We start from the raw sequence: 24,648 nt of genomic DNA on the forward strand, positions 1-24,648 counted from the left end.
GGGGCACCCCACTTTATGCATGAAGAGCTAGCTGTCTGGACTCTGATCTACAGACACTGCTCTCAGCTTCTACTCTGGAGTTGAGCTGGTGCTGCTGGAGGAGAGGGTGGAGTCAGGGCAACAGTGGTAGTATGGCAGCCTCTGGTGTGAACAAAGAGCTGTGAGTTCAGACTTGCTCCTTAAGCCCCTAAAAGACAATGAGCAAATGAGTCCTTTTAGAGAGACAAGGAGGGAGAGGGTCCTGTGGTGCTCCCACTGACTCTCCAAGCATCCAACTTGGAATTCTGCCTTAGGCTGACATCTTTGACCAAGAAACAACACAGATTGCTTTTATTTCCTAATTTAATAAAAGCCTTTGTCTCACTTTCACGGGAAGCATAGTAACAAATCTGAGCTACTTTAAGAAGAAGGAAAATCCTCACTGAGGACCTACCCTGCACCAGACATTGTATAAGGAACTTCATGGCTGTGATCTCAGTGACATCTGACAAGTCACTAAGAACTGGGATGAAGGGACATGATCAGAAACCAGAAGACAAAGACAGGCTGAAGGCAGATGTCATACAGAAAATCCCACAAGAATGAGTAGAAGCAGAAAGTGGAGCTGGTGTGGTAACACATGTGTAAATTCTTAGGTTTGAATTCCAATGAACTAGGCAGGGAGGTAATCCTGGATTTAAAGCATAAAGATCATTGGTTTCACAGTTCCTCTGCATGACCAATTATTTTTGTTTGTTTCTTTCTTTTTGCTGTCCTAGATTTTCCTACATAGCAATTTTTATTCTTCTTCATCAACCATTCCCTTGACTGCTTCTCTTTCAATTCGTATGCATAAAAGACTTCACCCCAGGACCAGATAACAAATCAGTTAATAACAGGAAGGATAAGCCTTCAGAACTTGCCAAGCAAAAGGATAGATTGGTATGCACTAAGGTAAATATGTAAAATGATGAATAATTGAAATTCAAGTGAGTGGCTCACATTAATGCTGAAAAAGTTCAAAGAGGAAAGGAAGGCAGGTGGAAGTGGTCCTGTTTGTGCGTGTTTGTGTGTGTGAGCATGCATGCTGGGAGAGGAACTGGGTAATGGATGAAGACATCATGCAAGATTGTTGAAGTGTCAGTAACAGTCTTTGGATATGAGTTGAGAAAGGGAAATAAAAAGGTGAATTTGGAAATAATGCTTGAGGCCAGAATGTAAAAGTCCTTGAAGGTCAAATTAAGATGTGCTATCATATTTTATAAGTCTTGTATTTCACACCAATTTAAGTGTTGACCCTCTTAGAAATGGTGACTTAGAGAGGAGATGAAGGGTTCCTTTAAAGAGGAAATCTAGACAACCACAGCACATTGAGGCAATGGTACCCAACAATTGCATTCCACAAGATTAAGTACATTCACATTTCTACAGAAAAATAATAATTTACAGCACTGTATGTTTCCTACTACCTACAGAGTTAGAAAATAGCTCAGTAACATTGAATTTGAAATATTCAAAGGGTGAGCTAGACAGACACCAAGTAATCTTTCGTGTGGTTGAGTGTGTGTTTCAAAATGTTTCAGTTTTTCCTGACAGTGGCTACTTTTATTAGGTATTTACCTAGAAGCAGATTTGCTGGAATAGGTTTATCTGTATGTTCAGGTTGAAGTGGATACTGACAGATATTTGCTTCTCAGGTGATTGTACCAATTTACATGCTTGTCAGCAATGTAGCATTCTTTATGTGCTCCTGAAAGTTAGGAAGTTCTGAGCCTCAATTCAGTTCTACAAAGGGTAAAATTTTAAACAATCTCCTTTGTAGTTCTCATGCATACCAAATTTTTAGAGTTATTATCAGTGATATAATAAATAAAATATCTGTCCTTTATTTCTGGTACCAGACACAGAACTTCAAAACTCTTGGAATTTCTTGAGTGAGAAGAGTGTCTATTATGCTAATGAGGTGACTCACGGTAGTGGACCCCAAGTTAACTTCAGCATGAGGGCTAACCCCAGAAAGACCAACCACATAATTAGAGGGTTGAAAATTAGGGTCATGCTGGACTCTGGGAAGATGGGAGGAGATGATGCTGGAGATGCAGATTAATCATGTGTCCAATGATTTAATAAATTATAAAGCCCAAGTAAAAACTCTGGACATCAAACTCAGTGATGCTTTCTGGTTTGTGAATACCCGGACTCCACTTCCATCCAGTGTCTGAGGTTGGCATATACTAAGTCTGTGTAATTTATTTGTTGAACAACTTAATGCACTGATTCTAACCTGAGTCTTACATCCAACTCTTGAATCATTCTGGAAGTATAAAGTCTACGAGCTTGTGTCTCTCTTGGTGAAGCTTGACATTTCTGTCCATATAGGGAGATTCAGGAAAGGTATGAATAAACAGTGGGAACATTACTGTGTGGAAAAAAGCATCATCATAGGAAATGAAATCTTCTAACACAACAATTTTTCAGTTCAAAGCAAGCCAAAACAAATTGACTATTCCACTTGTGACCTAGGCAGTGAGCATTGGTCTCTCCAGTAAGATTTGGCTTCTCCAGTAAGATTAACAAGAAGACAGATGACTGGATAAAGAAGTTGTATATTTATACAATGGAATAATGCACATCCATAAAAAAATAATAAAATGATGCCATTTAAAGCAACATGTATGGACCTGGGAAATATCATTCTAAGTGAAGTCAGAAAGAGAAAGAAAAATGCCATGTGATATCACTTATATGTAGCATCTAAAAAGTAGATGAAATTATTAAAAAAAAAAAAGACTCACAGACATAGAAAACAAACATGGTTTCCAGAGGGAGAAGAGAGTGGGAAGGGCTAAATTGAGAGCATGATATTTGCAGATACTAATATATATATTATATATAAACAATAATTCCATACTGTATAGCACAGAGAACTATATTCAATATCTTGTAGTAACTTATGGTGAAAAAGAATATAAAAAAGAATATATGTATGTTATTGTATGACTGAAGCATTATGCTGTACACCAGAAATTGACATAACATTGGAAATTGACTATAATTCAATAAATAAATATAAATAAATATATATAGATATATTTTAATTATGCATTAAAATTCAACAATAAACTTTTATTTTCTAAAAGAAAGAGGAGAGTGAGTGGAGCAGCAATTTGAAATGTGTTTTGTATTTCTTATCTCATAATATAAGGATGATTCTAGTCTATAATTAATAAATAATTTGTAAGGCTTAAACCCAGCAGAGAAAATACTTAAATATTTACTTTTGGGGAATTAGATTTAGCCCAAGAGGAAAAAAAATCTAAAACTGATATAAGACATTCACCAATAAACATTCAAAAAAGTGCAGTGTCTTCCAGTATTAGACTGAAATGTTCACCTTTATTTCCTAGAATTATATGGATTGTGGGGGAGTAGAATTAAGATAAAACTATGTTGGACATTGGATGTCTGGCTAAGACATTTTAGTTTTAATTTTTGTTCACAGTGGAGAGTGGAGAAGTTTTGGAAGGCAGCTATGCTCACCACTATATGCCTTCAAGTGGAAAAGTTTTGATCAGTAGAGGGAAGAGAAGAAATTAGTACCACAGAAAAGGCATTATCAAGGAAGGTAGAACAAAGATAACTGACGTTCACTGTACATGGCTACCAGACTTTCCATCGGTTCATCCTTTTATTGAAAATTCATAGGATTACACTTATATTTACTTCTTCCCTACAGAATGTGCTGTCAATTTTTTTAAAAATAAGAAGTGTCATGTTAATTTTCAGACAGGTATACAATATCTGTCTGAATAGATCATGGAAACATTGAGAATTCTGGCCAATTATTAGTAATTTCAGTATCAAATTTAAGAAAGAGGAGTCAGAAGCAGCCAAGATGGTGGAGTAGAAAGACACTAGTAGCTCACCCTTCCCACAAATACACCAAGAGAGACACCCAGGGACCCACCCATTCACTCAGAACACCTACTGAACATTGACAGAACATCACCTTCTTCAAAAGACAGAATTCACCACAAATCTGGTAGGAAAAAAGTAAAAGGAAAATAGCGTGGGACAAATCCCACAGTGTGGGAGTGACAAAGGAGGATTCTCACTCTTAAACTGGGGGGGAGGGGGACTCCAAGTCTTGTATCTGTGCAAAGTAGCCCTTGGCCCACAAAACAATAAGTAAAATGAGCACTAATTTTCCCTGTGACCTCAGCCTTAGACACAAACCAGCAGGGGGTGGGCTGGGAATGGCTGCCAGAGGAAAGTGGTGGACTGGGGCTAACTGCACAGAGGCAATCTCAAGGGGCTGAAGTATGCTATGAACTATGTCTGGGAGGGTATAGAGAACAGAACAGCCTGAGTTCCCCATAAAATTAAAAAAAAGGAAGCAATACTGCTGGTGTGCATTGCAGGGAGGAGCACAATGCGGCTGGGCCATAGCCTTTGTCTACACAGTCCTGTGACACCATTGCTGGTGTGTTCTTAGGATAAGAGAGACAGGGCTCCACCACAACCACCATATCGCTTCAAATCCACCTCTGGTGGATTTGAAGCACATATTCATACCCAGTGGCTCCACAACTTCACAGGCAGGACTGAAATTTGTTTACAACACCAAGCAAAGGGGACCATTTTGCTATGCAGGTGCCTTTGTGGACCCACCCTTCTAAGACAAATGGGCAAGGACTAGAGTTCTGGCACAGAGTAAGGGTGAGTGCTGGTGTGGCCATTTTCTGTGAGCCCACCTACCCTGAGTGAATGCAGCACTAAGAGTAGTTCTGACCAAGTTGCATGACCTGTGGGCCTCTGGGAAGAGTGAGCAGAGTTTGCAAAGTGGGGTGATTGAAGGGGCAGCATTTGGCACTTGGCATGGTGCTGATCTGGTAGCATGAATGCAGTCACTGAGTGCTGGAAGCCCTACTGGTGTAGGCATCTAAGACAAGTGAGCAGAGTTTGTGTATCAGGGCAAGTGCAGGTGCAGTGTTTGCTGCTGCAGATGTCACTGACCTGATAGTGCATCACCAACCAAGTGTGTGACCCAGAATTCAGTGGAATTGCACTGGTATTTTTGAGGGCAGAGAACCTTGGGGACACCACAGCAGCATACTGATATTCCTGTGACTAAAGCTAGGACAAGGGCAGAGTCAAGAAAAAGTACTTAAAGTGATCCAACCTCACCTACTATGCACCAGAGCTCAGAACCAGGTCTGGAAGCCTCACTCTCAACAAAAAGGAAACAGATCCAGTCCCTGACAGAGCTGTGACAACCACAGAACAAAAAGGAGACCACTCTAAAAATCCAGAGAAAGCTCTTGTCACCACAACACCAGCCACATCCCTAATCAAAAGGATAACTGATAACACACATGGAAGGAAGACATGGCTACCATCCATACTAAAAACAAACCTAGCAACAAAATTATTAGGGGTGCGCAGTCTACACAAGAACACATCCTCTTCAAAAAAAAAAAAAAAAACCCTTGAAGTCCAGAGAAGATAACTGATACTTCATAATCCATAGTGCCAGAGAGATATAAGTAAAATGAAGAAGGAGGGGAATGATTCTCAATTAAAAGAACAATAGAAATCCCCAGAAAGAACAGTCAATGAAATATATCTCAATAGTCTACTAGATCATGACTTCAAAACTGGAGTGATGAAAGCACTGGAAGAAATAAAAGAGACTATAAATAGAGAGAGAACATTATGAAAAGGAAATTGAAAGTATAAAGAGGAGATAATTAAAAACATAATACTCAATGGCTATGAAAAGAGCCAAGATATAGGCAGTCAAAAGCAGACTAGACAATACAGAAGAATGAATAAGTGACTTAGAAAACATGAAAAGAGAAGTCACCCAATCAGAACAGCAGATAGAAAAGCAAGAGAGAGAGAGAAAAAAAAGAACAATGAAAACAATATAAAGGATCTATGGGATAATATATAACATTCCAAACTATGCATAATAGGGGTCACAGAAGGAGAAGAAAAAGCAAAAGGTATTAAAAAGGTATTTGAAGAAATCCTGACAGAAAATATCCCAAACCTAAAGAAGCAATCAAATATCCAAGTACAGGAAGCACAGAGAGTACTCAAGAAGAACCCAAATAACCTACACCAAGACATATTAAAATTAAGATGGTGAAAGTTAAAGATAAAGAAATGATACTAAAGGTAGCAAGAGAAAAATGAATTATTAGTTATAAGGAAAACCACATAAGGCTATCTGTTTGTTTCTCTTCACCAACACTGCTGGCCAGAAGGGAGTGGTAATATATATTAAAAGTTCTGAATGAGAGAAAGATGCAACCTAGGATAATTTATGCAGTAAGGCTGTACTTTAGAATAGAAAGAGAAAGAATTTCACAGAAAATCACAAACTAAAAGAATTTAGCAATACTAAACCTATGCTAAAGGAAATAATGAAAGGTTTACTCTAGGGGACTCGGAGAAGATACCAGAGTAGAAGGGCACTCGCAGCTCACCCTCTGCCACAAATACACCAAGACCCACATCCAAAGACCCATTCAGCCAACCAGAGCACCTGTGGAACTCTGACAGATCATCGCGCTCTTCAAAAGATAAAGACGCCAAAAATCTGGTAGGAGAAAAGGAAAAAAGAAAGAACAAAAGGCAAAGCAGAGTGGGACGGGTCCCATGGGGAGGGAGTGGCAAAGGAGGACTGGCGCTCGCTCACTGGGTCTCCCCTCTCCAACTGAGAGGCCAGTGGGACGGAGAGGGAGCCTCCGAGGCTCCGATCTATATGAAGCAGCCCTTGACTGACAGAACTAAGTAAAACGGGCACAGAGGGTCCCCCCAACACCCAGCCTGAGATGCGGGCAGGCAGCAGTGGGCAGGGCCAGGCTGCACAAGCCAGGCGGAGGACGGGGGCAGCTGCATGGAGGCAGCCCTGGGGGAACGCAAGGGGCTGTGCACCATGGCTGTGGGTGTACAGGGCAGAACAATCTGGGCCCTCCATAAAACAGCAAGGTTGATGTGCTCTCAGGGGAAGGGTGCATACCCCCATTTCTGAAAACCCACAGAAAGTTTTCAGGGGAAGAGAGGTGGGGCTCAGGCACAGCTGCCATATCCTCCAGCGCTTAGTATCCAGGCAGTAGCAGGGGCGAAACCTGCATCCGCACCAAAGAGCTTAGCAGCCTTAAAGGACAGACTGAGACTGGCCTACAGCCCGAGGCAGATAGGATCCTTCCATCATGGTCCCTCAGAGAACTTGCTCCACAAAGACAAACAAGGAGCTGAGCTTTGGCCCAGAGCAGGGACAAGGCTATCCCTCTGTCTTCCCAGAGCCCACCTGTGGAGCACTGACCAGGGCGGAGCATGCAGCCACACAGAGCAGTGGAGCTACAGGTGCAGGTAGACGGAGAGTGGCCTCCGCTTTTCGGGCAGGAACACAGTCCCTGAACGAGGTGCTGGGAGGGGGCATGACCCGCCCTCCTACCTGGCCAGTCTGCAACATCTGACTGCGGCATCAGGAGGGGCTGTGACCCGCCCACCCACAGCAGAGGAAAGATGCACCTGACCCAGTATTAGGAGGAGGTGCAATCAGCTTGCCAACAGGTACTGGGAGCAGCACAGAAGAGGGCGCCAATAGAGGGCCTCTGAAAACAGCAAGATGAACTTCCAAAATAGGACAAAGACAGAAAGACTTCACGTTAAAAGCACACAGACTCCAGGAGAACACCGACAACCCCCCCTTTTTTTTAATCTGTTTTTACCTGTTCTATTTTCTATTACCCTCTTAATTTTTACTTCTTAATTCATTTCTATTTCTCTTGGGTTTTGATGTCCTGTTATTGATTAGACACAGGTTTCAAATACATCTATTCATCTACCCCCCCTTTTTTTTAAAGGATTTAAAAGGTCGTCTCAACCTGATTAATACTCTGCTTCAACTCGCTCTTCTATTATTCATTATACACTGTTTTCAAACCCTCTTTCTCCCTTCTTTTAAAATTATTTCTCTCTCTCTTATTTTTTTTCTTTCTTTCCTAAGTTCTATTCCTAAATAAGCATTAGATAGATAAAATCCTTAAGGACAAAAGTAGACAACTGATACTCCATAAACCACAGTGCCAGAGAGGTATGAGCAAGAAGAAGAAGCAGAGAAACCTTTCCCAATTAAAAGAACAAGAGAAATCCCCTGCAAGAAAGATCAATGAAATAGATATCGATTAAGATTTCAAAAAAGAAGTGATCAAATTGCTGAAGGAATTAAAAGAGATAGTGTTTAGAGATACAAAATATGTCAAAAATGAAATTGAAGCTATAAAGAAGAGCCAAGTAGAATGGGTAAACTCATTGACAGAGATGAGGAATGATCTAATAGCTGTGCAAAGCCAACTACATAATGCAGAGGAATGAATTAGTGACCTAGAAGACAGGACAATAGAAAGCACTCATTCAGAAGAACTACAAGATAAGCAAGTAAAAAATAATGAAAATAGCTTAAGGGACCTATGGGACAATATAAAGTGTCCCAATCTTTGCATAATAGTGGCCCCAGAAGGGGAAAAAAGATCAAAGGGGATTGAAAAGGTTTTTGAAGAAATCATGACTGAAAACTTCCCAAACTTAAAAAAGGAATAAGATATCCAAGTACAGGAAGCTCAGAGGGTCCCAAACAGGAAGAACCCAAATAGACCCACAAGAAGACATATTATAATCAAGATGGCCAGAGTCAAGGATTAAGAAATGATTCTAAAGGCAGCAAGAGAAAAGCAAAGAGTAAGTTACAAGGGAACCCCCATAAGGCTCTCAGCTGATTTCTCTACACAAACACTACAGGCCAGAAGGGAGTGGCAAGATATATTCAAAGCCCTGAATGAAAAAAAGATGCAGCCTAGGATACTTTATACAGCAAGGCTATCCTTGAGGATAGAAGGAGAAATAAAGAGTTTCACAGACAAAAAAAAGCTGCAGGAGTTTAGCAACACTAAACCGATGCTAAATGAAACATTGTAAGGTCTATTCTAAATAGAAAAGCAGCAGGATGCTACAGAAATGAGAAACTCACAACTGGAAAGGTGATAACTCATGAATTACAAATAAAGTAAACATGAAATTATAAAAGAAGACATACAAATCACTGAGAGTGGGAGAGGGAGGCAGGGAAATATAGAATATTTTTTCCTTTATTTTTTAATTTTTTTTCACAGTAGGATGGGTTTGAGATCGTTACTATCAGTTTAATAAAAACAGTTATAGTAATGGGTTGATAGATTTACTAAAAGGGGTAACCATAAGCTAAAAACGTACAAGGGATTCACAGAAATTAAATAAAATCCATGATACAAAGGAAAATTACCAAACCACAAAAGGAAGAAGAAAGGAACAAAGAGGATATACCAATTCAACTGCAAAGATAAGTTCAAAATGGCAATAAACACACATCTATCATTAATTACTGTAAATGTTAATGGACTAAATGCTTCAGTCAAAAGACATAGAGTGGCAGACTGGATAATAAAGCAAGAACCTTCAATATGCTGCATACAAGAGACCCAATTTAGGGAGAAGGACACATTTAGATTGAGAGTGAAAGGATGGAAAAGGATATTCCATGCAAATGGAAAAGCCAAAAAAGCAGGTGTTGCAGTACTGATTTCAGACAAAATAGGCTTTAAAACAAAGGCCATAAAGAAAGATAAAGAAGGACATTTTATAATGATTAAAGGAGTGATACAAGATGAGGTTATTACACTTGTTAATATATATGCACCCAATATAGGAGCACCTAAGTACATACAAGAATTACTAACAGAGATAAAGGGGGATATTGATGGGATTACAATCATAGTTGGGGATTATAACACTGCATTAACATCACTAGACAGATTTTCCAGACAGAAAATAAACAAGGCAATAGAGAAATTAAACAGTTTAATAGAAAAACTAGATTTGGTGGATATTTTCAGAGCATTACACCCCCCAAAAATAGGATATACATTCTTTTCAAGTGCACATGGAACATTTTTCAGGATCGATCATGTACTTGGGCACAAAAGAAACCTCAACAATTTTAAGAAGATAGAAATTATCTCAAGCATTTTTACTGACCACAATGCCATGAAGCTGGAAATCAACAACAGAGAAACAAAGGAGAAAAATGGAAAGCATGCAGATTAAACAATATGTTATTGAAAAAGCAATGGGTCAATGAGGAAATCAAACCTGAAATTAAAAAATACCTTGAGACAAATGATAATGAAAGCACAACCACTCAAAACCTATGGGACACAGCAAAGGCAGTGCTAAGAGGGAAGTTTATAGTGATACAGCCCTTCCTCAGAATACAAGAACAATCTCAAATAAACATCTTAACCCACCACCTTAATGAATTAGAAAAAGAAGAACAAAAAGCCCCAAAAAGCAGCAGAAGGAAGGAAATAATAAAGATCAGAGAGGAATTAAATACAAGAGAGATTAACAGGACCATTGAAAAAATCAACCAAACCAAAAGCTGGTTTTTTGAATAAGTAAATAAAATCGACAAACCTCTGGCCAAACTCACAAGGAAGAAAAAAGAGAGAGCACAAATTAACAAAATAAGAAAGGAAAATGGAGAAATTACAACAAACAAAATAGAAATACAGAATATCATATGAGAATATTATGAAAAACTATATGGAACCAAACTGGATAACCTAGAGGAGATGGACAAGTTTCTGGAAACATACTGTCCACCAAAACTGAATCAAGAAGTATCTGAACAGTTGAACAATCCGATCACTAGAAAGGAAATACAAATAGCAATTAAAAACCTCCCTACAAATAAAAGTCCAGGACCGGATGGCTTTCCTGGGGAATTCTACCAAACATACAAAGAAGAACTCATACCAGTCCTTCTCAAACTCTTCCAGAAGATTGAAAAGAATGCAATACTCCCAAACTCATTCTATGAAGCCACCATCACCCTGATACAAAAACCAGGCAAAGACACTACCAAAAAAAGAGAATTATAGGCCAATATCACTGATGAACATAGACTCCAAAATCCTCACCAAAATTTTAGCAAATAGAATCCAACAACACATAAAAAAGATCATATATCATGACCAAGTTGGGTTCATCCCAGGGACACAAGGCTGGTTCAACATATGCAAATCAATCAATGTAATACATCACATCAACAAGAGAAAGGACAAAAACCACATGATCATCTCCATCGATGCAGAAAAAGCATTTGATAAAATTCAACACCCATTTATGATAAGAACTCTCGCCAAAGTCGGTATAGAGGGAACATATCTCAACATAATAAAAGCTATATATGACAAACCTACAGACAGCATAATACTGAATGGTGAAAAACTCAAAAGCTTCCCACTAATATCTGGGACAAGAAAAGGATGCCCACTATAACCACTCCTATTCAACATAGTCCTGGAAATCTTAGCCACAGTAGTCAGGCAAGAGAAAGAAATAAAAGGGATCGAAATTGGAAAAGAAGGGGTTAAAGTATCATTATACGCTGATGACATGTTACTATATATAGAAAACCCTAAAAGGTCCATACAAAAGCTACTAGAGCTGATTGAAGAATTCTACAATGTAGCAGATTACAAATTTAACATTCAAAAATCAGTTGCATTTCTTTACACTAACGATAAATCAACAGAAAAAGAAGAGTAAAGAAACAATCCCCTTTAAAATATCACTTAAATTCATAAAATATCTGGGAATAAATCTAACCAAGGAGGTGAAAGAGTTATACACAGAAATCTATAAACCATTGATGAAGGAAATTAAAGAAGACTTTAAAAAATAGAAAGATATTCCATGCTCTTGGATTTGAAGAATCAATATTGTTAAAATGGTCACACTGCCCAATGCAATCTACAGATTTAATGCAATCCCTATCAAATTACCCAGGACATATTTCACAGAACTAGAACAAAGCATAATAAAATTTATATGGAACCATCAAAGACCTAGAATTGCCAAAGCATTACTGAAGAGAAAGAAAGAGGCTGGAGGAATAACTCTCCCAGACTTCAGACAATACTATAGAGCTACAGTCATCAAGACAGCATGGTATTGGTACCAAAACAAACATATAGACCAATGGAAGAGAATAGAGAGCCCAGAAATGAACCCACAAACTTTTGCTCAACTAATCTTCGACAAAGGAGGCAAGAATATACAATGGAATAAAGACAGTCTCTTCAGAAAATGGTGTTGGGAAAACTGGACAGCAGCATGTAAAACAATGAAGCTAGAACACTCCCTTACACCATATACAAAAATCAACTCAAAATGGATCAAAGACTTAAACATAAGACAAGATACAATAAACCTCCTAGAGGAAAACATAGGCAAAACATTATCTGACATACATTTCAAAAATTTTCTCCTAGAAGAAATAAAAGCAAGAATAAACAAATGGGACCTAATGAAACTTACAAGCTTCTGCACAGCAAAGGAAACCGGAAATAAAACAAGAAGAAAACCTACAGAATGGGAGAAAACTTTTGCAAGTGAAACCGACAAAGGCTTGATCTCCAGAATATATAAGCAGCTCATATGACTCAATAAGGAAAAAAAAAAAAACAACCCAATCCAAAAATGGGCAGAAGACCTAAACAAGCAATTCTCCAAGGAAGACATACAAATGATCAAAAAGCACATGAAAAAATGCTCAATATCACTAATTATCAAAGAAATGCAAATCAAAACTGTATTGAGGTATCACCTCACATCAGTCAGAATGGCCGTCATTCAAAAATCCACAAATGACAAATGCTGGAGGCTGTGGAGATAGGGGAACCTTCCTACACTGCTGGAGGGAATGCAGTTTGGTGCAGCCACTATGGAAAACAGTGTGGAGATTCCTCAAAAGACTTGGAATAGACTTACCATATGACCCAGGAATCCCACTCCTGCTCTTGTATCCAGAAGGAAATCTACTTCAGGATGACACCTGCACCCCAATGTTCATAGCAGCACTATTTACAATAGCCAAAGCATGGAAACAGCCTAAATGTCCATCAACATGGCACTTGATAAAGAAGTAGTGGTGTATTTATACAATGGAATACTACTCAGGCATAAAAACCGACAACATAATGCCATTTGCAGCAACATGGATGCTCCTGGAGAATGTCATTCTAAGTGAAGTAAGCCAGAAAGAGAAAGAAAAATAACATATGAGTTCGCTCATATGTGGAATCTAAAAAACAAAAACAAAAACAAACAAACAAACAAACAAACAAACAAAAAGAAAGCATAAATACAGGGCAGAAATAGACTCACAGACAGAGAATACAGACTTGTGTTTGCCAGGGGGGTGGAGGGTGGGAAGGGAGAAACTGGGATTTCAAAATTGTAGAATAGATAAACAAGATTACACTGTATAACACAGAGAAATATACACAAAATTTTATGATAACTCACAGAGAAAAAATGTGACAATGAGTGTGTATATGTCCATGAATGACTGAAAAATTGTGCTGAACACTGGAATTTGACACAATATTGTAAAATGATTATAAATCAGTAAAAAATGTTTAAAAAAAGGTTTACTCTAAATAGAAAATAAGCAGAGGAGAAAGGCACAGATGTTGGAGTTGAAGGACAATTTTACCTCACCCTCTCCCACAAATACACCAAGACTTATATCCAGGAACCCACCCATCCAATCAGAAAAATTGCTGAACTTTGACAGAACATTGCCTTCTTCAAATGACAAAATACTTTGCCAATTAAGTAGGAGAAAAGGAAAAAAAGAAAAAAAGGAAGGGAAAGGAAAATAGTGGGGAACTGGTCCTGTAGGGAGAAAATGGCAAAAGAGAAATAGCTTTCATTTGCTGGGTCTCCTTCACTCCAAAGGAGAGGTCAGTGGGATGGAAGGGGAACTTCCAAGGCTTGGATCTGGATGGAATGGCTTTTGACCGACAGAACTAAGTTAAGTGGGCACAAAGGATCCCTGTAATCCCCAGGCATAGACATCAACCAGCAGGGTTGGGACAGGACAGGCTGCCTGAACCAGGAAAAGGACAGGGGCCAATTGTACTGAGGCAAGCTTGGGGGACATCAGTGAGATGTGTGTCATAGCTAGGGGGATATACAGATCAGAAAAGCCTGGGTCCCTCATAAAATACACACACACACACACACACACACACAAAGCAACATTGCAGGTGTGCCATAGGGAGAGGGGCACTGTAGCATTTGTCTCGGCAGACCCATGGCACCATTATTGGTGTATCCTTGTGAGAAGAGAGGCAGGGCTTAACAACAACTACCATATTCTCCAGTGTGCAGCTCCCAAGTGAAAGTGGGGTTCAAACCTGAAGCTATACCTACGTTTCGGCAACCTCATAGGTAAGAGTGAGATTTGTTTACAGCCCCAGGCAGAGGGAAACTTTCTGCAAAGGTGAATCTGTGGACTCGTGCTTCTAATACAATTGAATAAGAAACAGAGATTTGGCACAGAGCAGGGGCAAGGGCTAGTGAGGCCATTTTCACTGAGCCAGGGACATGACTGGTGGGCCTCTAGAACCAGTGAGTGGAACTCAGGCAGCAGGGTGAGGATAGGGTCGGTGACAACAACAGAACAAAAAGAAGGTCCCACTAAATAGCCAGGGCATGCTCTTGCCACCAGAACACTGGCCACATCCCCAACGAAAGTAATAACAGGCAAAAGGGAAGGAAGGAAGACTTGGCAACTACTCGTAAGTAAGAAAGAACTCTCAACAAAATTATAAGGGCACACAGTCTATAGAGAAATATATCCATATTTTCTTTAATTTTTATTTTTTAATATTTTATTCATTAATTAACAAAATTTTTCTTTAAAATATTTTTATTAATTTTTAAAATTGATTTCAATTTGATTTTTATTTGTTTTGTTCTGTTATTGATTATACACTGTTTTCATTTTTTTATTTTACATTTCTTTTTTATAGTTTTATTTCTGCATCCACTTCACATAAATAAATGAATAAATAAAACCTTTCAGGACCAGAGTAGATAACTGATACTTCATAATCCATAGTGCCAGAGAAAGATAAGCAAGATAAAGAAGCAAAGAATCACTCCCAATTAAAAGAACAAGAGAAATTCCCTGAAAGAATAATCAATAAAACAGGCTTTGATAGTCTACTACATCATTATTTCAAAAAGTGACTGATCACAGTACAGAAGGAACTAAAACAAATTGTACATAGAGACAGAAAATATGTCAAAAAAAGAAATTAACACTATAAAGAGGAGCCACATAAAATTGGAAAACCCATTTATTGAAATGAGAGCTAGTGGGCTAGATAATGCAGAGGAACAAATAAGTGACTTAGAAGACCGGAAAACAAAATTACCCAATCAGAACAGCAGAGAGAGAGAGAAATAAAACAATGAAAACAATATAAGTGACATATGGTATAATATAAATTGTGTCAATTTATGCATAATTGGGGTCCCAGAAGAAGAAGAATGAGCAAAAGGGATTGAAAAGGCATTTAAAGAAAAAATAACTGAAAACTCCCCAAACCTAAAGAAGCAATCAGATATCCAAGTACAGGAAGCCCAGAGGGTCCAAAACAAGAAGAAACCAAACATAAACACACCAAGACATACTATAATCAGGATGGCCAGATTTCTACTGAAAGGAAAAAAAAAAAACATAATTGGAAAGGTGATAACTACAATGAATAACAACAGGATAAACATGAAATTGTAAGAGAGACGTCGAAATCATTAAGAGTGGGAGAAAGGAGCAAGAAAATTAAGAGTATTTTACTTTTCTTTTTCTGTTTCTTTTTGTTTTTGGCAGGATGGTTTGAACTTATTTCACTATCTGTTTAAAACAAACAGATATAGTAATGGGTTAGTATATGTAAAAACCAGATTAACCACATGACAAAAACTAACAATGGAGACACACACAAAATAAAACAGAGATAATACAAGGAAAATTATCAAACCACAAAAAGAAAAAGAAAGAAACAAAGAAGAAATACCAAATCAACTGCAAAACTAAGTTCAAAATGGCAATAAATACAAGTCTATCAATTCTTACTTTATAATGTCAATGGACTAAATGCTCCAATCAAAAGGCAGAGTGGTATACTGGAAAATAAAACAAGAACATACAATATGCTGTATACAAGAGACACACTTTAGGGAGAAGAAGAGACATACATTGAGAATGAGAGGATTGAAGATGATATTCCATGCAAATGAAAAAAAAAAAAAAAGTAGGAGTAGCAATACTGATTACAGACAAAATAACTTAAAAACTAAAGACATAAATAAAGATAAACAGGGCACTATATAATGATTGAAGACAAAATGCAAGATGAGGATAATATACATGTTAACATATAAGAACAAAACATAGGAGAACCTAAATACATAAAGTGAATACTAACAAATATAAAGAGAGAAATCTATGGGAACACAATCATAGTAGGAGATTTTAACACCCCATTCACATCACTTGACAGGTTTTCCTGACAGAAAGATAAAGGCAAAACAGCAACTAAATGATACAATAGAACAATTAGACTTGGTTGATATTTTCAGAATATTATATCCCCCAAAATTACAATATACATCCTTTCCAGTGCACATGGAACACTTTCTAGGATGGATCATGCTCTTGGGCACAAAAGAAGACTCAACAATTTTAAGAAGATAGTAATTATTTTAAGCATTTATTTCTGAACTCAATTCCGTGAAACTAGAAATCAACTACAGCAAAACATAGGAGAAAAAAATGACAGCATGATGATTAAACAACATGATACTAAGAAACCAATAGGTCAGTGTTAAATTCAAAGAAGAAATTAAAAATTACTTGGAGACAAATGACAAAAATCACAACCACACAAATTCTATGGGATGTAGCAAAAGCAGTCCTAAGAAGAAAGTTCATTGCAATAAAGGCCTTCCTCAAAAAAGATAAACAATCTGAAATAAGCAACCTAACCAACCAACTAAAAGAATTAGAAAAAGAAGAGCAAACAAAACCTAAACTCAGCAGAAGGAAGAAAACAATAAAGATCAGGGAGGAAATAAATAAAATAGAGATTTAAAAAAACAATAGAAAAAGTCAATCAAACGAAGAGATGGTTTTTTGAAAGAGTAAATAAAACTGACAAACCTCAGGCTTAGCTCACAAAGAAGAGAAAAAACAGAGCACAAATAATCAAAATAAGAAAGGAAAATGGAGAAATTACAACCAATACCACAGAAGTTCAAAATATCATATGAGAATACTGTGAACAACTTTATGGAAAATAAATGAATAACCTTGAAGAAATGGGCAAGTTTCTGGAAATATACAGTCCACAAAGACTGAATCAAGAAGAAATTGAACACTAGGACAAACTGATCACTAGAAATGAAATTGAATAAGTATTAAAAAAAAAACAGAGTATTTAGATAATCTCAGAATATTTACATAATCTCAAATTAATAGATGCTAAAAACAGTGGGTGAAATTTTGATGAAGAACAGAATATTTACATAATCTCAAGTTACTGGTTAGTCACAAAGGGAAAAAAGAACTTTATAGGGAAGAAAACTAATAGACACCACCTAATGAAGTGATGAACTTAGCATCACCCATAAATGGAAAAACTGACATCTTGTGCCATCTAAAATAACACCTTGGGAGGAACATAGCATCACTGATACCTGTTGTGCTCCTGCTAAGAATACATGACATGGAACTATTCATGAGGCAATATCAGAAAAATATAAAATGGACACTGTAAAATTAATGACATATGTTCTTCAAAAATCATAAGATCATGAAAGAAAAGAAATGCTGAATATTGTTCCATACTAAAGGAGAATAAAAGTACAAATCAAATGAATACTATTTTTCAATATCTGAGCACAGATATTAGATATTATAGATATAATATTAGACATTATAACTCTTATACGAACAAAAAATCATGATTAAAATTTTAAAGGAAGATATGCAAATGTCTCATCCAATAGAAAATAATAAGAGAGAACTTACTTTAAAAAAAAGGAATGGAAAACCTGAAGTTGAAAAGTATAACTGAATTTAAAAACTTGCCAGAGAAATGATAATGCCAAGAGAATGACAGAGAAGACACTTACTTGGAGAAAATATTTTCAAAAGGCACATCTGATAAAGGACTGTTATCTTCAATATACACAAAACACTTAAAACTCAACAGTGAAACAAAAATACCTGATTAAATGTAGTCAAAAGTCATTAACAGACATCTCACCAAAGAAAATACACAGAAGGCAAATAAGCATATCAAAAAATGTTCCACATCTTATGTCATTAGGCAAATGGAAACAAACATATCTGAACACCCCAAATTCAGGACACTGACAACACCAAACCCTGGTGAGTATGTGGATCTATAGCACTTCTTATTCACTGCTGATGGGGATGCACGATGGTAGGGAATCTGTGGAAGACAGTTTGGCATCTTCTTAAAAAGCTAAACACTCATGCACAATATAATCCAGCAGTTGCACTCCTTGGTATTTACCCGAACGAGTTGAAAATTTATGTCCACACAAAAAACCATATATAGATGTTTAGAGCAGCTTTATCCATCATATCCAAATCTTGGAAGCAACCAAGATGCTCTTCATTAGGTAATGTGTAAATAAACTGTGGTACAGCTGGACAATAGAATAATATTCTATCCTAAAAACAAATGAGCCATCAAGGTATGAAAAGACATGGAAGAAATTTGAATGCCTTTTTTTTTTTTTTAATGCCTATTAGTATGTGAAAGAAGCCAATCAGAAAAGGCTACATATTGTATGATTTCAACTATGTGACATCCTAGAAAAGGCAAAACCATATGGACAGTAAAAAGATTGGTGGTTGCCAGCGATTTTGGGTAGGAGAGCTGAATAGACAAGCAATGAAGATTTTGAAGCTGGTGAAAATACTCCATTTGATACTATAATAACGGATGTATGTCATTACACATTTGTCCAAATCCACAGAATACACAACAAGAGTGAAACTAAATAAAAACCATGAGCTTCAGGAGATAAAGATGTGTCATTATTTGTTCATCAACAGTAACAGATAGAAACGTCCCCCACCAAAGTGGCCTAATAGGGAAGGCTGTGCAAGTATGGGGACAGAGCATATGGGCAGTCTCTGTACCTTCCTCTCAGTTTTGATGTGAACATTAAACTGCTCTTGGAAAACATCTATTTAAAGTTTTACTAGTCATAACCACAGAGAATCTATGCTTTGCAGGAAAAGCAGTCCTAGGATGGAAGCTTATAATAATACAGGACTTCCTCAAAAAAGAAGAACAATCTCAAATAAACATTCTAACCTACTAGCTAAAAGAATTAGAAAAACCAAGAGCAAACAAAAGCAAGTCAGCAGAAGAAAGAAAATAAGAAAGATCACATAGGAAATAACTAAAGATTAAAAAACAATGGAAAAAATCAATCAAACCAAGAGCTGGTTTTCTGAAAGAGTAAACAAAATTGACACATCTCTGGCCAAGCTCATGAAGAAGAGAAAAGAGAGCAGAAATAAACAAAATAAGAAAGGAAAATGGAGAAATTACAAACAATACCACAAAATACAAAATGTCATATGAGAATACTATGAACAACTATAAGGACACAAAATGGATAACCTAGAAGAAATGGACAAGTTTCTGGAAACATAGAGTCCACCAAGACTGAATGAAGAAGAAATTGACCACTTGAACAAACCAATCAGGAGAAATCAAATTGAATTAGAAATAAAAGGCTTACCTAGAAACAAAAGTCCAGGACCAGAAGGCTTCACTGAGGAATTCGACCAAACATACAAAGAACTCATAACAGTCCTTCTCGAACTCTTCCAGTAGACTGAAAAAGAAGAGTACCCCCAAACTCATTCTATGAAGCCACCATTATCCTGATACCAAAAACAAAGGTACTACAAAAAAACAAAATTACATACTAATATCACTGGTGATCATAGATGCAAAACTCCTCAACAAAATATTAGCAGAGTCCAACAGCACATAAAAGAGATCATACACCATGATCAATTTGGATTCATCCCAGGAACACAAGGATGATGCACCATACATGAATCAATCAATGTAATGCATCACAACAAGAGAGAAAAAAAAAAAACACAGACACACACAATCATCTCAATAGATGCAGAAAAAGCATTTGATAAAATTCCACAGTAATTTATGATAAAACACATTACCAAAGTGGTTATAGAAGGAACAAATCTCAACATAATAAAAGCTTTTTTTAACTTTTAAAAATTGAGTTATAGTCATTTTACAATGTTGTGTCACATTCCAGTGTAGAGCACAATTTTTCAGTTATACATGAACATACATATATTCATTGTCACATTGTTTTTTGCTGTGAGCTTCCACAAGATCTTGTATATATTTCCCTGTGCTATACAGTATAATCTTCATAAAGGACAAGGTTGTCACTCTCACCACTTGTATTCAATATAGTCTTGGAAGCCCTAGCCACAGCAATCAGGTAAGAAAAGAGAAATAAAAGGGATCCAAATAGGAAGAGGAAGAGGTAAAATTGTGACTATATGCAGATGACATGATACTGTATACAGAAAAATTTTAAAGTTTCACACAAAACTAAAACTAATAAAAGAATTTGGCAAGGGAGCAGATACAAGGTTAATGCACAAGAATTGGTTGCATTTCTTTATACTAATAATGAATCATCAGGAAAAGTATGTAAAGAAACACTCCCTTTTAAAATAGCACCCAAAGTAATAAAATATCTAATAATAAATTTAATCAAGGTGGTGAAAGTGTTATAAATGAAAAACAATGAAACTTTGATTAAGGAGATTAAAGAAAACCTGAAAAAATGGAAAGATATCCCATGCACCTGCCCAAGGCAATTTACAGATTTAATGCAACCTGTATTAAAATTCCTAGGACATGCTGCACAGAAATAAAACAAACCATATTAAATTTTATATGGTATCACAAAAGACACAAAATTGCCAAGGCATTGCTGAAGAAAAAGACTAAGGCTGGGGAAATAATCCTCCCAGATTTCAGAAAATACTACAAGCTACAATAATCAAAACAGCATAGTATTAGTACAAAAATAGAAATACGGATCAATGGAACAGGATAGAAATCCCAGAAATAAACCCAGAAAATTTTGGTCAATTAATCTTCAACAAAGGTGGCAAGAACATACAACAGAATAAACAGAGTCTCTTCAGCAAATGGTGTTGGAGAAACTGGAGAGCATCATATAAATCAATGACGTTAGAATACTCACTTACATGATACACAAAAATAAATGCAAAATGGATTAAAAACTAAAACATAAGACAAGACACAGTAAACTTCCTAGATGAAATCATAGGCAAATCATTATCTCACATACATCTCAACAATGTTCTACTAGGGCAGTCTACCAAAACAATAGAAATAAAAGTAAAACTAAGCAAGTGGGATATAATTAAACTTACGAGCTTTTGTACAGCAAAGGAAACCATAAACAAAACAAATCAGCAACCTATGGAATGGGAGAAAATATTTGCAAAAGATGAAACTGACAATGGCTTGATCTCCAGAATATATAAACAGCTCATATGACTTAATAAGAAAAACAAACAACCCAATCCCAAAATGAGCAGAAGACCTAAACAAGCAATTCTCCAATGAAGACATATAAATGCCCAATAGGCTCATGAAAAAATGCTTAATATCACTAATTATCAGAGAAATGTAAATCAAAACTACAATGAGATATTATCTCACACTAGTCATAATGGCCATCATTCAAAAGTCCACAAATGAAAAATGCTGGAGGGGGTGTGGAGAAAAGAGCACCCTAATACACTGTTGGTGTCAATGCAGTTTGGTGCAGCCATTGTGGAAAACAGTATAAAGATTCCTAAAAAGACAAAAAATACAAATAACTTATAATGCAGCAATCCCACTCCTGGACAATTATCCAAAGGGAACGCTAAATCAAAAATACGTCTACACATCCTAAAGCCAGCATAGTACTCAATGGTGAAAAACTCAAAATCTTCCCACTAAAATCTGGAACAAGACACCATTACCCACTATCACCACTCCTATTCAATGTAGTCTTGAAAGTCCTAGCCACAGCAATCAGGCAAGAGAGAGAAATAAAAGGGATCCAAATTGGAAAAGACGTAAAAGTGTTACTATATGCAGATGACATGATATTATATATAGAAAACCCAAAAACTACTAGAAATAATCACAGAATTCAGCAAGGTAGCAGGTTACAAGACTAGCATTGAAAAATAAATTTCATTTATTTACACTAATGATGAATCAACAGAAAAAGAATGTAAAGAATCAATCCCCTTTAAAATAGTCCCCAAAGTAATAAAATACTGAGGAGTAAATCTAACCAAGGAAGTGAAAGACTTTTACACAGAAAACTATAAAACACTGATGAAGGAAATTAAATAAGACTTTAAAAAAATGGAAAGATATCCCATGCTCCTGGATTGGAAGAATCAATATTGCTGAAATGGTCATATGCCCAAGGCAATCTACATATTTAAGGTGATCCCTATCAATTTACCCAGGACATATTTCACAGAAGTAGAACAAATCATAATAAAATTTACATAATCTTGTTTAATAAAAGCTATTTTTGACAAACCTACAGCTAGCACAATACTCAATGGTGAAAAATTGAAAACCTTCCCACAAATATCTGGATTGCACTTGGACCAAGAAAAAAATTAAGAAGGACATGATTAAAACAGCTGGTACAATTTGAATATGAACTGTGGCATACATAATAATACTGAATCAGTATTAAGTATCCTATTTTGATAAATATATTGTGATTGCATAAGAGAAAATCTATATCTTTAAAAATAGTCACTGAATTTGAGACATGATTTCTATAAATTATACTCAGATCATTCAGAAATAGATATGCCCAGGAGTGGATTATGTGGTAAGTCTATTTTCAGTTTTTTGAGACATCTCCATACTGTTTTCCATAATGGCTGCACCATGCATATGATCTAGCACTCCCACTCCTGGGCATATATCCAGAGGGAACCCTAAACTGAAAAGATACATGCACCCCAATATCCATAGCAGCACAAAATACAATAGCCAAGACATGAAAACAACCTAAATGTCCATTGACATATGACACTATAAAGAAGCGGTGTTATATTTATACAATGGAATACTATTCAGCCATAAAAAGAATAAAATCATAACATGGATGGATCTAGAGATCATCATTCTAAGTGAAGTAAGCCAGAAAGAGAAAGAAAATATATGGTATCACTTATATATGAAATCTAAAAAATGAAAGAAAAGGAAGACAATAATGAACTCATCTACAAAGTAGAAACAGACTCACAAGCATAGTAAATATTCTTATGGTTACTGGGTGAAAGCGAGTGGGAAGGGATAAATTTGTCAGTTCGTGATTTGCAAATGTGGGCCACAATATATAAAAACTGGATTAAAAAAACAATTTTTTTCTGTATAGCACAGGGATCTTTAACTCCTTCTGCTTCTTTTCCAATTTGGATCTCTTTTATTTCTTTTTCTTTCCTGAGTGCAGTGGCTAGGACTTCCAAGATTATGTTGAATAGAAATGGTGAGAGTGGACAACCTTGAATTTTCCCAGATTTTAGTAGGAAGGTTTTCAGCATTTCACCATTGAGTTCTATGCTGGCTATAAGTTTGTCATAAACAGCTTTTATTATGTTGAGATATGTTCCCTATAAGCCCATTTTGGTGAGAACTTTTATCATAAATTGGCATTGAATTTTATCAAATGCTTTTTCTGCATCTATTAAACTAAAAGAAGAAATTATATGGAACCACAAAAGACCTAGAATTGCCAAAGAATTACTGAAGAAAAAGAAAAGTGGCTGGAGGAAAAACTCTCCCAGACTTCAGACAATACTACAGAGCTACACTAATCAAGATAGCGTGGTATTGGTACAAAAACAGATATATGGAGCATTGGAACAGAATAGAGAGCCCTGAAATGAACCCACAAAATTTTGGTCTACTAATTTTCAACAAAAGAGGCAAGAATATTCAATGGAATCAAGAGAGTCTCTTCAGCAAATGGTGTTTGGAAAACTGGACAGCAGCACATAAAACAATAAAGCTAGAACTCTCCCTTACACCATACAGAAAAATAAACTCAAAATTAATCAAAGACTTAAACATAAGACATGATAAAATAAACCTCCTAGAGGAAAATGTAGGCAAAACATTATCTGATATACATCTGAAAAATATTCTCCTAGAAAAGTGAACCCAAGCAATAGAAATAAATGAAAGAATAAACAAATGGAACCTAATAAAATTTACAAGCTTCTGCACAGCAAAAGAAACCATAAGTAAAATAAAACGACAACCTAGGGAATGGGAAAAACATTTTTGCAAATGAAATTGAAAAATGCTTGATCTCCAGAATATATAAGCAGCTCAACAATTTAATAAAAATAAAAACAAACAAACCAATCCAAAATGGGCAGAAGACCCAAATAAGCAATTCTCCAAGGAAGGCATGCAAATGATCAATAGGTATATGAAAAAATGCTCAATATCACTAATTATCAGAGAAACGCAAATCAAAACTAAAATGAGGTATTACCTCAAACAAGTCAGAATGGCAATCATTCAAAAGTTCAAA

This window comes from Camelus bactrianus, chromosome 28 (genome assembly GCF_048773025.1).
Source record: "Camelus bactrianus isolate YW-2024 breed Bactrian camel chromosome 28, ASM4877302v1, whole genome shotgun sequence".
NCBI lineage: Eukaryota > Metazoa > Chordata > Mammalia > Artiodactyla > Camelidae > Camelus > Camelus bactrianus.